Genomic DNA, 16505 nt, shown 5'->3' with positions numbered 1-16505 from the left:
TAATAGTGTCAAATTATTACATGCTAACTAATTTGATGTTTTTCGTTTTATTTATTTTTTCCAAAACCATTTTTGTTTGCCTTTTTTCTGCGATCCACGAGTGTGTTCTTTTCAACCACAAAATTGAAATGTTTTAATTGAAACTAAATGTTGCCCCTGTGTATTGCCTGCAAATAAAACAAGAGCTAGAACGAGTGCAAACAAGCCGGTCGAAAACAATAACAAGAACGCAAACAAGGGCCACCCGGAAAACAGGGAACCGGCAATAATAATTACATCGAATGTAGTTTCCAGTTCCATTCTCTATTTGCGACTTTGTCCTGAAACTCCATCACAATGCATTAAACTCCGGAAATCCGATTTGCGACCCCTTCTGCCCGTTCTCATTCATATTGCAGGGCTTTTCATGGCGTTCCTTATACCATTTTCTGCCCCGGTCTTGCTCTTTATAAAGGGCTGCATCGGATTCCCATCGAATGGTGGGCAAGAATATGCCATACTTCTCGCAGAAAAGTCTCCACAAATTTAATTGTAAATACGTAAATCGCTTTACGACCGTTTTTTCGCTGTTATAATTTTATGTGTTTCACCTTGGCCTTTTCTTTTTTTTTTTTAGGAATTTTCACATGGCAAAGCGTTTAAAAAAAGGCCAAGAGCTTAAGCCTCGTGCGGTCAACAAAAAGCTGGCCGCAATGGGAAAAATAAATACGGGCTCAGGCTGTTGGTCGTGGATAAAACAGGACCACAAGGACCTCCGCCTGTCCTTTGGGTACTTTTCTGACACTCACACAGGGACAGAGATATACACCAGCAGGGCACATAAAAATGCATTAAATAAAATTTGTCATATAAATCTTGCAATTTATATGTTTGTGTTTGGTTGTAAGTGTGCGGCCTGCAGTAGCCCGAAAAATGTAATTTACAGACCAAAAGCTTTGGAAAATAAGTAGAAGTTGATATTTCGAGGGTATGCTGGGCTGAAAGGAACCTTTGAGCTTATCCTGATCATTATTTTTTGCGACCTATCTTCTAAATGTATTAAAATAGTTAGTTAGTTACATTATTCGATTATTTAATATTATTTAGATTATTATTATATTTCACAGTATCTTCTAAGTGTGTGTTGCACTATTTACTTACATTATTATAACATTGAAAACTTTTCTCACAAAGTAGATAATAAATTAAATTGTTTTTAAATAAAGGGTAAACATAAATATTATTTTAAAATTTGCTGTAAAATTAAAAGTATTTTTATTATAATAAGGAGTATTAACTATCGATTAAGTTTGGCTTGCTTTAGGTTTATAAACATCAAGACATGTTCCACAGCAATTACGCCCCAAGAGATTCCGGTGTCGAAATATGTGTAGCATACATTTGTGCGTACTTTTCTACAGAAATTTTCTAATGGGTATCCAGCATTTGCAACATTTCTCCCCATTAATACACTCTTTTTCGCTTTCGCATGTCATCTCGAGCGAGTTGCCGTATAACTCATTAAGAGCGCTTGTCGCAGGTGCTAATTCGTTATAATGGAAATCAGAATTTTCCAATTAAACTGCGGATAATAAATTGGCCCGAACCGAAACCATACATATACATATATATACAGTGAGCACAACCGTCCAAGCTTTTTGGGGTTGGCCGGCAGCATCGGCGGCATTGGAGGCATCATCAGCCGCAGCAGCTGCCGAGCCCTGGGCTGCGTGGCGGGCCCTGGGCAGAAAGGAAATAAATTATAAATACGCCGGAAGTTCCAAGTCAGCATGAAAGGGCGAAAACACACACAGGCACCCCCGTGCGGACCACCCACTCCCATTTGCACCCAGCCCACAGGTTTGCATTTCCGTTAGCTAGCTAATTTGTAAAAAGCTGTTGACCAGCACACAAGAGCTCACAGCTGAGACTCAACAAGAAGATAAACTATGCGTCGCCTGTATATGTATAGTGCTCATATATAAGCAGATACTTTATCTAATGCCAGACGACGTGTGGAAATTTAGATGTACGAGCAAACACACACAGCCACGCACGCACCCGGCAGTTTTGGAACTCGGGGATGGGGCAAGCAATTAGATAAAACAAACGCAATGCTGACAAAGGCAATGCAATTTTGCTTGCCAACCGCAGCAAAAGTTGAAAACATCTCAAATATGGTGGAGTTCAACCAAGATGTGTGTACAGGGCAGCTGGGAAATTACAGTAGTTTCTGGCATGTCGGAATTTTGATCCTAAACGATTTATTTTCAATTTAAATTTATAAACAGATATCGAAGGATTTTTTTCTTCTATATTTCAGTTCTATTTGCATTTGGAGTATAGAAATTTATCATAAATTAGAGGAATTAAAATAAATGAAAAAACTGAAATTAAATTGATATTATTAAAATGAATATGAATTACAATTATTATAATAAAGTAATGCAGAAAGTTTATAAGTATTATCTGGAATAGGAAATGGCTGTTTTTTTCGGAGCTTTTGTGTTGAATACGAAAATGTATCTTTTATAATTTCGTGTTACTGATGATGTTTCCCTTCACAGCTGATATCTATACGTGGATATATCTCTTGCAACGCCCATCCCCAAATCGAGGCCGCAAAACCAAGCCAAAGAAGCGAAACGAGGAGTCAAAACTGCTGTTGCCGCAACTTGAAGTATGCGTGGTCAGAGTGGGTGGTATATGCAATGGCTCTGAAGGATGGGGATGTGGATGGTTGAGAGCGGATAGTGGATGGTGGATGGGAGGCTATTGTGTGGCAGCAGCTGCAAGAGCAGCTCAACAATTCAATTTAAGATTCGTGCGCAATTTGCGCAATGCAAGGCGCCAGGGGGCGTGGCCCAGTACAGTACAGAACAGTACAGTAAAGTACAGTCGCCGTGCGTGGGTGCGAGTGACTTGAGTTGATTCATATGGCAGACAGCTTGCTCTACTTGGCACTAAGCATTTCGCGGCAATGGGACCGCTTTGCCACTCCCCCCTCCTCGTCAGCCCCCTATATCCTGGCATCCGGACTTATGCGTGTTGCGAGCTCGGTAATTGTAAAACTGGCTCATTTATTTCCACGCGTATTTTGCTTGTATTTTATTTAGGATGATACACATTTTGCCAGCCATTTTTCTTTAGTGATCTGAGTTAGGAACGGGGCGGGTACATGGCGAAAATTTTAATGAAAAATAGTAAGTAAGCCGCAGAAAAAAACGTTCTTTAAAAATAGCATTTATTACGATCAAAAAGAAGATTTAACATATTCGGCCAGTAATTTGTTTTCCTTAAACCTTAGTCCCAAATCTATATAGATATCAGACCAAAGACTTTTTCAAACTGACTTATGTTTTTAAACGGAATTATTTCTTATATTTAAAGATATTTCATTATATTTTGAGACTTAAATTCTTTCTTATTTTCTATCCATTTTTTATTAAGTTGTTCCTAATTATCAAAAAGAAAAAGTTCGTAATATCTGTACAGCTCGAATGAGTTCCCAAATGAATGATTTAACAACTATTTATTTGTTTTTAAATGTTCAGTTACTGCTTAAATCACTTAATCATTAAAAGATGGTGAAATTTAAAAGAATATGTCTTTTTTTAAACCACAACGTGTTTCTTATTCCCACACTACAGGTTGCCATGTTTCGTCCTTTGCTCCGTCTTCAGACCCCCTTGTAGTCCACGCAGTCCCACAGCAAACAAGAGTTATTTGGCTTTCCAATGGTTTAATTAAAACATTGTTACTTCATTGTGAAAATGCGCAAAGTGTAATTATATAACGTTTTCCAACCACGCTCCCACACACCCACTCGCACATAGTTTGACGCCCAGTTAGAGCGTTGGCAGTGCTAACAAACAAATACAAGTGCAGCGAACGGGACAGACAAAATGTAGTACATGTGTCGACAGGCGGGGAAAATTGTCGAGTTGGGGAAAGGGGATGAGGGAGGGGTTCTGGAGTGCCGGAGTGGTGGAGTGCTGGAGCAAGTGAAGCCGCTTTGAGCTTTAACGCTTTGTACAGATTTCCATGCTTGGTGTGAGTTCTCCTCTGCCCACGTGTGCGTGTGCTGCATGTGTGGGCGCAAATCGCTTGGCTCCAAAAGTTGACACGCACATAGTTATAATAGGTAGAAAATTAAATTAAGCCCAGGCACAGTCTCCGAAAGGCAGGCTACAATATTCGCACGACATTCTATAAATGAAATAAGGAATGCGAGAGCCAGGATACTAGAGATGCGATTAGATAAGGACAATTTATATAAATATCGATAAAGCAAAAGTATTATTTAACGAATGACAATGACATATGGTCCTCTAAGCGTATATTTCCTATCCTCCTTGACGTATTGACATAAAATAGCTGAAATTCCTATGATCGCTGTATTCGCTAGAGAAGGACTGAATAACTAATATTTTTGGGTTATGTTCTCTCGATTCAAGCATCAATTTTCAACTGTTTTTTTAATTTTTTGTTTATGTTATATAATTTGCAATAGTTCGATAATATCGATAGTAACCACTATTGATATGGAAAATTATTGTAGTGCCCACTATCGATGTTATCAGAATGCTACTGATCAACTATATATCGATTATGACTCCCCTCTTGCGTTGCGTACATTTTAATTAAACGAGTAACAGTCTGAAATATTATAATATTTAATTAAGGCATACTTTTGATAATATAAATAAAGAAGGCTTAATTTTTAATGATCCACCCAAATGCCTTTTTGAGTGCCGACAGATAGCTGGATTCTTCCAAAATCTTGACAGCCTATATCTCTTAAAAATCATACATTCTGTATTATCATTCTTATAGGTATTCTTAAGTATCCCATCACTGTTAAATGGTTTCTTTAACAACCGCCACGACAGCTTGCATTAAGCCTGGTAACCCTTTAATAACTTAATTGAGGTTGACGCTTTAAAGACGTCGGCTTCCCTCGGGCGAGGGAGTAAAATGAAAGAGGCCAAAGATGAGTTCAGCCGTATATAAACACAAGCACAAACATACACACACACGAACAGGGCAAAAAGCCAAAATGCCAAAAGGCTGGAAATAAATTAACTTTTTTGGTGATTTTATGTAAATCGTGAAATGGAAAGCGCTACCCGTCAGACGTCCTACCGACCCACTTATATTTATTTAACGATGTGACCCAAATTTATTTCTTCATGTGGAGTGTTTAATTAGACAAGTTCCTCCCAGTTTTGGGCTTTCCTGACGACATTTGGTGGTCCTTACGATTTTCCGAGTGCGAGGGCTCCAGTCCCAGAGGTTGGGTTCGCTTTCGTCAAGGTCAAATAATATGCGCATATAAATAACCCCCTCCCGGGGTCCGTCCCGAATGGGTTTCTGGGGTCTGGGTCCGTGCTGCGGCTTATCTTTGGGGTGTGCTGTGCCAAAAATTTACGTACTGTTAAGTAAAGGATTTGTGGTTAATGACGGTCGTCGCTTTTGGCCACCGACGGATTATTTTTTCACCCATCGCTGCATATGTTGTGTAGGTTAGGAAGTTGTTCATGTGGACACTGTTTTTGGGACTTATTGCGGTGCTGGGTTGCTCAGGATGTGGGCAATAAATTTAAGATGTAATCAAATTTAAATTAAAGTTGTAGGGTTTGGTTAGATTGAAGGATGCCATTTGGGCAGAAATGGATGCGGGGAAATCTGGGAAATCGTTAATAAGGAACTAATTTTTTAGAAGAAATAGCTAATATGAAAAGCCTTTCGTTGAATCATCTATCATCAAGACACATGAAATATTCATTCATATTTTGACCGTTTTTTTTTTGCACTAAAAAGAGTACAAATAACAAAATTAATTTAGGAAATGTTTGTAGTTAAAACTACAACTACCAAAACAAGAAATTTTCTTTTGTTATTTTTAACTTACATGATTAAAAAATTATAGATACTTTTCACCTTCTTTTACCTTCTTCTTCTACAGTTGGTTGAAAATCTTTGAAATGTCATTTGGCTTGAACCGAATTAAATTTCAAAACTTACCTAATGAAATTCCTACCAGAATGAATAAGATAATTAAATTTGTATTTTGATCAGAATAATAAAATTAACAATAACTTACCGAGTTTACAATTTAGATCGCTGTTATTTCAATATGAACCTCTGTAATATTTTTCTTTTAAATATATCTACACTAAAGTGGAATCTTTTAATAGGTTTTTGAAATGGAATTGTAATGCTAATGTTTCAATAGCCGCTTGACTTTCGTCTGAAAGCTTCAATTGAACTGCAAAGGAATGGTAAAAAAAAAAGTAGGATGGGGCAGGCCCAACAGCCACTCTCGTCACTACAATTTCCCCCAAAGAGTCAGAAATGCAAATTGTGACATAAGTGGACGGCTTATCAAACTCGCAAATCCTTCGACCAAAACAGATATGAGACTGTGACAAATCTTGCCGGGACCTCAGCTGTCATGAATGCTCGACAGCCCCTTTGCAGCCCCCTCGAGGATCAGAAAACGCCCCAGCTAAGCCCTGGCTTAGATGTGTTAGATATGTTCAACAGCTGCGTTATTTCCATTTTTCCACTCCGGTTTCCTTTTTTTTTTCTGCCCGATGCGAGACCATGACAACTTTCAATTTCCATGACCGCCCCCTCGTTCGCAATTTCAATTTTCCAAAGCACACGCCACACCAAAAGGTCCGGCCACGCCCACAAGCTTAAGGCGGGCGAGATGGCAGAAATATTCTAATCCAATCGAAGCATTTATCAGCGTAACCGATCGACAAAAGTCGAGAGTTATGCATCAAAGTCACGAGGCGATGAGCTAACTGAGATAGTCCTCGTCCCCTGAGCAATTACCCCCTTTTCCGGACTGATGCGGAGGGGAAATTGATGAATTTTTTTTATGTAAATGCTGCACTAAATCAAAACACATTTCAAACACGCGCACACGAGCCAGCAATTTGATGCTGCATTGAGCAGACTTGACAAAAGCCAAAAAACGAACCCCGAACCACGGGCCCAGAACCAATCGTCCTTCTATCCCCGTATCATAAAAATATCTCTAACAATTTCTGCAGTAATGGCCAGACATAAAAAATACGCAACAAAACAAGTGCAGGGATAAGAAGTGTGGATGTGTTTGATCGGCAATTTCGATATCCTGGAGTCATAGTTTACTAGTTTACAGAGTTTTCTATATTGAAATAATTTAGAAGGAATATGGTTAAATGGGAATATTTTCGAGTATAGTAGTTTGTAATGGAATGTATTATTTATAAATTAATGGTTACAAAAATACATGCTTATTTTGTTCTCCTTAAATAAGTAGAAATGGGTTTTTGTACCTTTAGGAAATTATTATATATTATTACAAACTATTATAAAATATGTACATACCAAATAGTCCACGCAAAAAAAGTTGTCAAGAGATCACATTGATATGAGCAGATCAATTTTATATTTTCTAAAGATCTTAACTTATTTTACCTTATTTTAAAATATTATTTCTAGCATTTTTATGAAATAACTGATAAATCATATCTTGACTTGACAAAAATCATATCGGCTTTTTATTGTTATGAAATAATGTAGAATTTACCCAATATCTCAAATTTTTTTTTGTCCAATATAAAACTGTTCCGTATCCTTTTGCCTTTAGTTCTTCCTAAACCCTTTCTTTGCGAAATCCTATATACCCCCAATACCCTTTGGCCGTACCGCGGGTATAATAATAATTTTTCACTTGCGTAACCAATCGATTCATGTGTCCTACCCCTAGCTGGAAATCGGTGCGGAGTGTCAAAGATGAGGCCACACTGATAAAATCCAATCACTATGAAATTTACGCTCCTTTACAGGAAATGAAGCGGAAGAAATGTGCAAAATGTATTGGCGACGCCCGCCCAGAGATACTCGTCGTTCTGCTCTCTCTCTGCCGCCATAGATTTGTCTTTCTGTGTGTGATTCCTGATGGGCGGTGGGTGGTGGGTGGTCGTGGATAGAGCGAACTCCAAGTTATTGCCATTGCAATTCATAAAACAAATTGATATTGCCCTGCTATTACCGACAAAAAAAACATACATACACCACGTCAAATGCCAAATGTCGAACGCCCCCGTGTGGAACCGCAGAAACCCCAACGGACAGTGGGATGGGGGCTAAATTAAATTAAATATTTACTCACATTTGCATGCGATTTTATTTCCTTTTTCTTCATTTATTGCTCGCTGAGCAATTTGCCTGGGACATGTTTTGCTTTGATTAGCTTTCGCCGATTGGGGTAATTTGTGTCACAGGCAACGTCAACGCCCCCAAAAGTCGACGACGACGACTACGACAAGGACTACGGGGCTGGAAAAAATCTGAGTGCAAGCCCAGAGCACCAATTTCCCCTACGACGCCTCTAATTATATGCAACAGGCTAATGCCCCTCCACTGGGGCCTGGATTCGGACCCAGCCGGTGGTTATACAAAAATTTCATTCGAAATTAATAAATTGATGGCTGGACGAAAATAAGGTTGGCTGGTCATGGCCTGCACAGAAAAAAAACTTTGATTGTGATTTAAATGTATTTTATTAGTATTTTTTATATATTTATTATAAAGATATAATGCATCTTGTTAATTTAAATATAAACATTATATTAAGTACCTACCCATATATTGAAAAACAAACACCTCGTTATGCTATAGCCTAAAAAGTATATCGATAATAACATTAATAATATTTAATAATAATAATATTAAATAATATTATTATTTTTGGTGGATAACTTAGATTTTTTGAATATTTAAGACATAAGAAATAGATAAAATTGGAAAAATATTATTTTAATGAAACAACAAAATTCTTTATGATAGTCTTTAAAACCTAAGCTGTTGTTTACTCAGATATCTAAGTATTTTAAAATAAAACATTGTCTAAAATCTACAAATAATCTGTTTCCTTTGCGCAACTAATTTGACCAAATTTTCCCACATTTCGAGTCGACCAAGGAGACATGGATCGTCAGCCAAAAGTGGTTGGTTGGACAGTTGGCATGGTCTGTTTGGACGGTTGGTTTCGCTTTTGGGCTGGTGTTCTTCAACTTTTTGGTAATCGTGAATCGAATTAATTAGTGGGGCAATTGTAACGGTTAAGTGACTGAGTCACGAGTTTCCGTGGCAATCCAAATGCAATTCATTGACAATCGATTAGTCAAACACTTTCCATTAATTATGCCGCTCACCCCTGCCAGCTAAGTCGGAAAGTTACCCCCATAACGATCCCTGATCTGCGCCACTGCCAAAAAATATATATAACACTTTGCACAGTCCTCGCCCGAGTTGTCGCAATGTCGCAGTTCGTTCCCATTGCACATCACACATGCTTTCGGGCCCTTCATCGAGGCTGCGGACAAGGACTCACACTCGGGCCGAGAGTCTCTAATAACAGACATTGCCAACCCCTAATTTTCCCTAATTTCTTAACCAATTTCGCCCATTACCAGGGCCAAAAAAGGGGGGAGAGAGGGCGAGACAGGGCGACCGGAAGAGGGAGATGGAAGCAGCCGGGTCGGGTGTGCAATAAAAATTAAAATCCATGCCCAGGCCAAAGACATAACTCGTTTCCCCGATCCCGTCTCCCATCTCCCTCGCTCTCCCGATGCCCCGGACCCTCTTCTCTCTTACCTCGTCCATTTTCCATCTCCCTCAGCAGCTGAGTGTCGTGTCTGCCATAATAAAACGCTGTCGCCTCCCTTGAGTGGAGTACACTCGGAAATAACAAAGGGTATTGAAATGCACCAAATTGCAAATGCGAAATTACCATATGAAAACTAATAACGAAACATTTTGTCAAAGGTTTCTTAGTAATTAAGGTTAATAATAGAGTTAATAAACCTCCCACTAATTTTGCAATTTAAGAACAATAATATTGGTTGGCATAAAAAAAAAATCAACTTACAAAAACTTTATTTATGTTCTAGAATTTTAGATATATTCTGTGACTTGAATTTAATTTTTCTGAGTTCAATTCCAATTCCCAATAACTGTTAACAAGTACCAGTTTCAAAGTTAAAGAAATTACGTATTTTTATAGAAACTAAAATACGACCCAAAAGTAACAAAAGTTATTATAACTAAATTTTGTTGGCTTAAATACCATACCTTGAATGTATATTATCATCTCCAGAAACAACAATAGGGATTTACTTAAAATAGCATCCAGTTTTTCCCCAGTGCAGAGCCAGAAGAATGGCCCAGAGAAGAAGCCAAGTGCAGTGTCCGAACCGAAGGAAGAAAGGATAGTTGCAGGAGGCGAGGGGAGGAGAACGAGCAAAGGGTTTAGGTAGCAGCTGTGTGGATGGTTCGTCGTGTTTGTGGCGGATGATTGGCCACACAAACACGCAACTACTGTCAATTATTTGACTGTCATTGACGCACCGACTGACGGACGCAACAGAGGGATTTGGTAGGGGGTTGCAAGGAGGGGGACGGGGGACAAGGGCTGCTCAAAAGGGTTGGCGTTGGCTATCTGCGTAGGTTGTTTGTGGCCAACTCTCTTGACATTCGCTCGCATGTACTGGCCCACAACAAAAGTCTGTCTATCGGGCTGCACTGGCAGTTCAGCTCCTCGACTGCCACTGCAACTGCCCGACCGGCCATCAAGTCGCTAACCGTCGCCGCTGGCCTCGTTCTGGTCGAGGTCCTTGGACCTCACGCCCCCCGATTCCCGACCCCCGACCACCGATCCCCGAGCAACGGACCTGCTGTGCAGGTATTCCTCACTGACGCAATTGCGACAAATTTAAATGCGGTTTCTTAGTGGTTCGGGCCTGGCAGGAATTATGAGGCGAACTCAACGAATTTGTCCTCGTCAACGGTCTCCGCTCCGATATCCTGTACTGGTCTGGGGTTAGACCAGCCGGACCGAGACCTGGTGCATAAGGTGTAATTAGGGCTTGAAAATGCAACGAGGGTCAGCCAGAAATAACTGTAATGTGGCAAGGCTGTTCACTTTTTGCGGTTTACAAACCCTTCGACGATTTTGGTGTTTCTTGGTTTTATTTTATTATTTCACACTATAATAAAAAGGTATTGGTACTTGTATTTAAACAACTTATGTTGAAATGGTTATAATATTAATGGATAAATTTTTCACAAGGTAAGTTTAATTTAATACACTTGGTTATATGTACGTTGTAATAGATGTACGTCACGGTAAATAAATTTTTGCTAATTATAAATTTAATAAAGCATTAAAAACCGACGAATGTTGACATTTGATAAGTTTATTTTCCAGGTGGAATAATCCATTTTGACCACGGTGAACCGCTTAAAAATCATCTTTCTTGTCTGAGCTTTATCTTTTAGTAATGCTATCCCTTATTGGCCCCAGTTATTCTTTAAGAACTCCTTTTAATGGATATCAGTCTTTCGACTTCCACATTTGGCTAGAGCTCTCAAATTTATCCTTTTTATACCCGTTACTCGTAGAGTAAAAGGGTATACTAGATTCGTGCAAAAGTATGTAACAGCTAGAAGGAAGCGTTTCCGACCCCATAAAGTATATATATTCTTGATCAGGGTCACTAGCCGAGTCGATCTAGCCATGTCCGTCTGTCCGTCTGTCCGTCTGTCCGTCTGTCCGTCTGTATGAACGCTGAGATCTCAGAAACTACAAAAGCTAGAAGGTTGAGATTCCCCACACATATTCTTTGGCTTCCTACGCAGCGCAAGTTTATTTTAGCCGAGCGCCACGCCCCCTCTAACGCCCACAATCGCCCACTAACGATTTTAAAATGGGTCCTGCGCCCACATCTTTAAAGCTTTCCGATAAGTATAAATGCAATTTTATTGTGTATATTTATACCTATCGAAATGTAGAAGACATTTTTCAAATCGGACCATTCATTAAAAAGTTATACGCTTTATAAATTGTCAACATATATCTATCTCCCTCGCACTCCCTTTAGCTGAGTTACGATTATTAGTCGGGACACCAACCCGACACAGCGTTCGCACTCCCTTTAGCTGAGTGACGGGTATTAGATAGTCGGGACACCAACCCGACTATAGCGTTCTCTCTTGTTTTGTCTCGTTTTGTTATTTGCCGTTGGTTTGCAGCACGCCGCTGCAATCATCATTAAAACTTATTCAATGGCACACTCCGTCGTCCTGTCCTGGTTCGTCCTGTTTCGTCCTGTTTCGAGTTCCGTACTCCGTATTCCGTGTGCTGATGTCCTTTGACGAGGTCGGACATTCCATGGGTAATTTCTGTCGCCTGTTTTGCTTTTGTGCACATAATGATTTTAATAAATTAAATTAAATTTGTACACGTCAAACATGTGTCGCCAACAATGCGACTTTAAATTGAGCGCCACGAAGGAGCGGACTCGTGGAGGTCCTGTCAAGTCAATAAAAAATTGAGCCAGCTCCAGCTCCTGTTTCACCCCTCCTCTGTTCAACCGAAACTGAGCAGCGACAACAAAAGTGACCCAAATATTTTGCAAGGACAATGCACTGGAACACAATGCAAACAAGGAGCGGGTGGTCGAGGGGCGGGGACAGGGGGTGGCATGGAGATATGAAGCGAGACCAGAACAGGACGTACAAGAGACCGCAGAGCTGGCGGGGGGAGTGGGTCTCTGGTCAAGTAAATAAACAAAAGTAATTGCATAAATTTATATAAATTAATGGAAATGCATCATGGAAATTGGACAATCGCCAAATGAAATTTAAGTGCAAAAGTTCTCAACTTTTCGTTTCTAGAGAGAATAAATTCTGTTGAAATGTGTAAAAGTGAATGTTTGCATGCCTGCATGTTTTCTTTCTTATGAAGTTATGTGTAATAAATATTGTACAACTTTGTAAGTGTTTTTACAATTATTTCAGTTACCAGCTAATTATTCAATTGTGTTGTATTGTTGCGGATGATGATTGTTAAACGAATGTTTAATTAACTAATCAACTCAATTCAGGCATTCCACATAATTTAATCAACATTAAATAAAGACTTTAAGAGTTAGATTTTTACCTGGCCTATACTTTAATAAAATAGGTGAATAAAGTATGCAAAATCACATGATCATATTAGTTTTTCGTAAAAGCCTATGCATATATAAATCCAAATATTTCAGGGGAATTAAATATTAAATGAGTTTAAACTAATTTGAGCTCTCATTTAATGGCATTTTGTCTTAATTAACGAACATTTCCTGGACTGTGTTTAAATGGGCATAGTGTATTCACATTTATTTTTTTTTTTTAGGTTTTTATCACCATAATAATTTTTAAGTAGAGTTTCTTTTAGATAGAACATCTACCATAGTAGATATTAATAGCTATTAAAGTCATAGTCAGGTTGTCCACCACTGGTCGCTGGGCAATCTGTTCCCAGGGAATAGTACAACCAAGAAATCGTCTGATTGGTGCGCTCACTCACCTGCAACAGGTAACAGGCAGATCGTGCCCCGTGCCCTGAGAGTGAGAGTGAAAGAGAACGCTGGCAAGGGCGTGAAATTAGCCCATACAATGTACACATCTGATGGATGACCCTCGCGAGTGAAATAATAACAGAGAGGGATGCACTGGTTCAGTGACCCCGGGTCTTGAGGGGACATTTATGAGTGGTGATCTGTCAATCTAGTTACTACGATGATACCCGGAGAAATTGAAGACAGTGCTGTCTTGTAAATAAAAGATACAAATCTTTTGATTTTGTGATTTCGAAAACATAGGGGCAGGGCTTAAGCATAAGTAGTAAACCGAATATTTGATCAAATATGAGCATTTTTTATATATTTAACGACGATTCCGTTAGTTTACGTAGCAATTATAATATTTTTTTTTGAAATCCGTTTATTTTATTAAAAAATATTTAAAACCTTAAAAGTAACTACTAGGTCTACCTGATCTTAAACTGTTTACATCTTTTATCCATGTAACTGTCAAAATATAAGTTAGAACTTACAAATACAAGGAGACTTTAAATATAAACTTACAATATTAAAACCAAATTCAAACACACAATTTTTTTCTTACTGATTAAACTGTATTTTTGGCCAAAATTACGCGAAGGACGCCTTAAAAGGATCTGAAAACGCAAAGGATCTCGATGGCTTTTTTATTTGCTGCTCTCTATTAAAATTTTTTGTTGGGTTACCAAAACAACAATAACATGTGTATTACCCGTCAATGGTATTAACTTATTTCCTTTGCACCCTTTTGACCCGTGGACCATGGACCCAACACTAATCCCATAATGGTGGGTAAAAAACGGGGCTTTCAATCTATATCTGGGGGCCTGGGGCCATCAGCTGATTGATTGACAAGCCATTTACATTAACTTTGACGAGCGGGCGATGGAACCAATTAAAGCCAACCATAAACTGTCAACGTTTTTCTACGAGTGTGTCAAAGGTCAGCGGACAACACGAACAAAAACAACAGTCAGAGCGGAGCAGGAGGGCAAAAACAACAATGCTGTCAGCTAATTAAAAATGCACATAAAATGTAAAACAAACAGCGAGGAAACTAATGACTGCAAAATCAATACACGAAAAAAAGTGAGGATAAGGTGAGACAAAAAATAAATACAAATAAATAACTGAAAATAATTAATAATTTAAGAGCTCAAACGCTCGCTGGACGAACAAAAAAGAGACATGAAAAAGCTGACATAAATAAATTAAGGCGAAATGAATTCGAAATACGGCGGGCAAATAAATAATAAATAATATTAAATATACGCAATTAAGTTCATAAAAAACCCAATTAAGGACCCGAAAGATGCGCCATCCGAGGAGAAGGCCATTTTAAAATCCCATTTTCTGGGGGCGTAAGGAGGCGGAAGAGGAAGAGAGAGAGAGCAGCTTCCGACGATCCCATGAATGAATGAATGTCATGAAGTCAACTAGGACAAAGCATATAACACTCATTTATTAATGTACCATTTCAGCAGCCGCCCCTCGCCGCCCCCTGCCACCCACCACCCCCCGCCGAGCGGCAGAGAGAGATGAATGGCGAGCGAGAGCGGGAGAGACAGCGTGGAAATGGAATTGCGATTGCCATTGCGGCGTGTAATGTAAAACGTTTTGAACTCTGTAATAAATTCTTTCGCATGCCATGCGCTCTCCCGCTCTTCGGTTGCTTTTGCTCTCAGTAATTGTGACATTGAAATCTTGTCTGTCAACAGAATCGCAAAAGACCTTCGGGCCGTTGATAACAGAGCGGTTGGTTGCATGTTAATAGCCACGGAAGCTGTAAAAAGAGAGAGCAGAGAGAGAGAGTGCGATTGAGAGAGTGAGAGAGAATAACCGGTTTCCGCTCTCTTCCGCTGTTAACTCCCACTGTTAGACGACTGAATTGAAACTGGTTTCCGCTAACAGAGTTGACAGCTCTATGCGGTTGACAATGGAATGCAGGCACTTCTGGGGCTTCGCTTAATCTGTTGCTAAAGTATGGAATTACTCACCCAATTCAAAAAGATTGTCTACAGGTGGAGGGATCGATTATTTTCACTTCTGAAAACACACAGTTTTGGTTGAGTCGGTTAAATGATTGACGAGTTTATTTTCTTGAGGCCATGATGATTATTTATGATAGAAAATAGCTTTCCCAAAATATTACGTTTCGTTTTTTACTCTGTTCCTTGTCAATGTGATATGCCTACAGCTTAGAAAAATATTTAACGTTCAACACACATAAATATTTTAAACAAATATTTTAGACAAATTTAAAAAATATCGGATTATTGTTACATTTTTAGAAGGTCATATTTATTTAATACTCACCTTTCATAGAATAAATTTAGGAAAAGAAATGTATGTTATTGAAAATGAGGTATAACATTTTTGTGTTCAACCGAATAGCAGAGCCATTTAACAGCGCCTTTGTTTACATGTTAACCTAGGGCAAGAAACACGTTAAGAGCCATTCACTTAAATGTTAATGGATCATTCGTTTGACAGGAGAGAGCAGCTGCCGCTGGTAATGGTGTCGTTTCGCTTTCACAGCTGCTATGAATGCGATATGTTCCGTTAATGTTAATGGGCCGTTCAATGCACGCGACAGTTTGTTAACAGCCAGTGCCTGCAGTTTATGAGCCTGTTAAACGGTGTGTAGGTGGGCCGACCATTAACATGTTTATTTGCCGAATATGTAAGTTCCCGTGGGACGGATAACTAACCGTAAATGATACAAATACGATTGCAACACAAAATGTACCGTTTAAGACATTTTTTTTCTTGATTGACAGGATATTAAACGACATGTTTAAACCATTAATTCACGTTTTTAATTTAATTTTCAACATTTATTTTAATAATAGATTGAGTAGACCTTTAATTTGTTGTGTAAACGATTGCTGCTTTTTCGTGGCGCCTAAGCTAGTTTTCCATATTTTTTTATAATATGCTTATGAAAATGCAATTCACTTATCGATTTGGTGGTACAAACCGATTTCGAAATATTTTAAAATAGTAACCTTTGAAAGTTTAAAGTCAATCAGACAAAAATTATAGAAATAAGGCTAGAATGTTAAAATTGACCAACAA

This window comes from Drosophila takahashii, chromosome 3L (genome assembly GCF_030179915.1).
Source record: "Drosophila takahashii strain IR98-3 E-12201 chromosome 3L, DtakHiC1v2, whole genome shotgun sequence".
NCBI lineage: Eukaryota > Metazoa > Arthropoda > Insecta > Diptera > Drosophilidae > Drosophila > Drosophila takahashii.
This window is presented reverse-complemented; position numbering follows the sequence as displayed.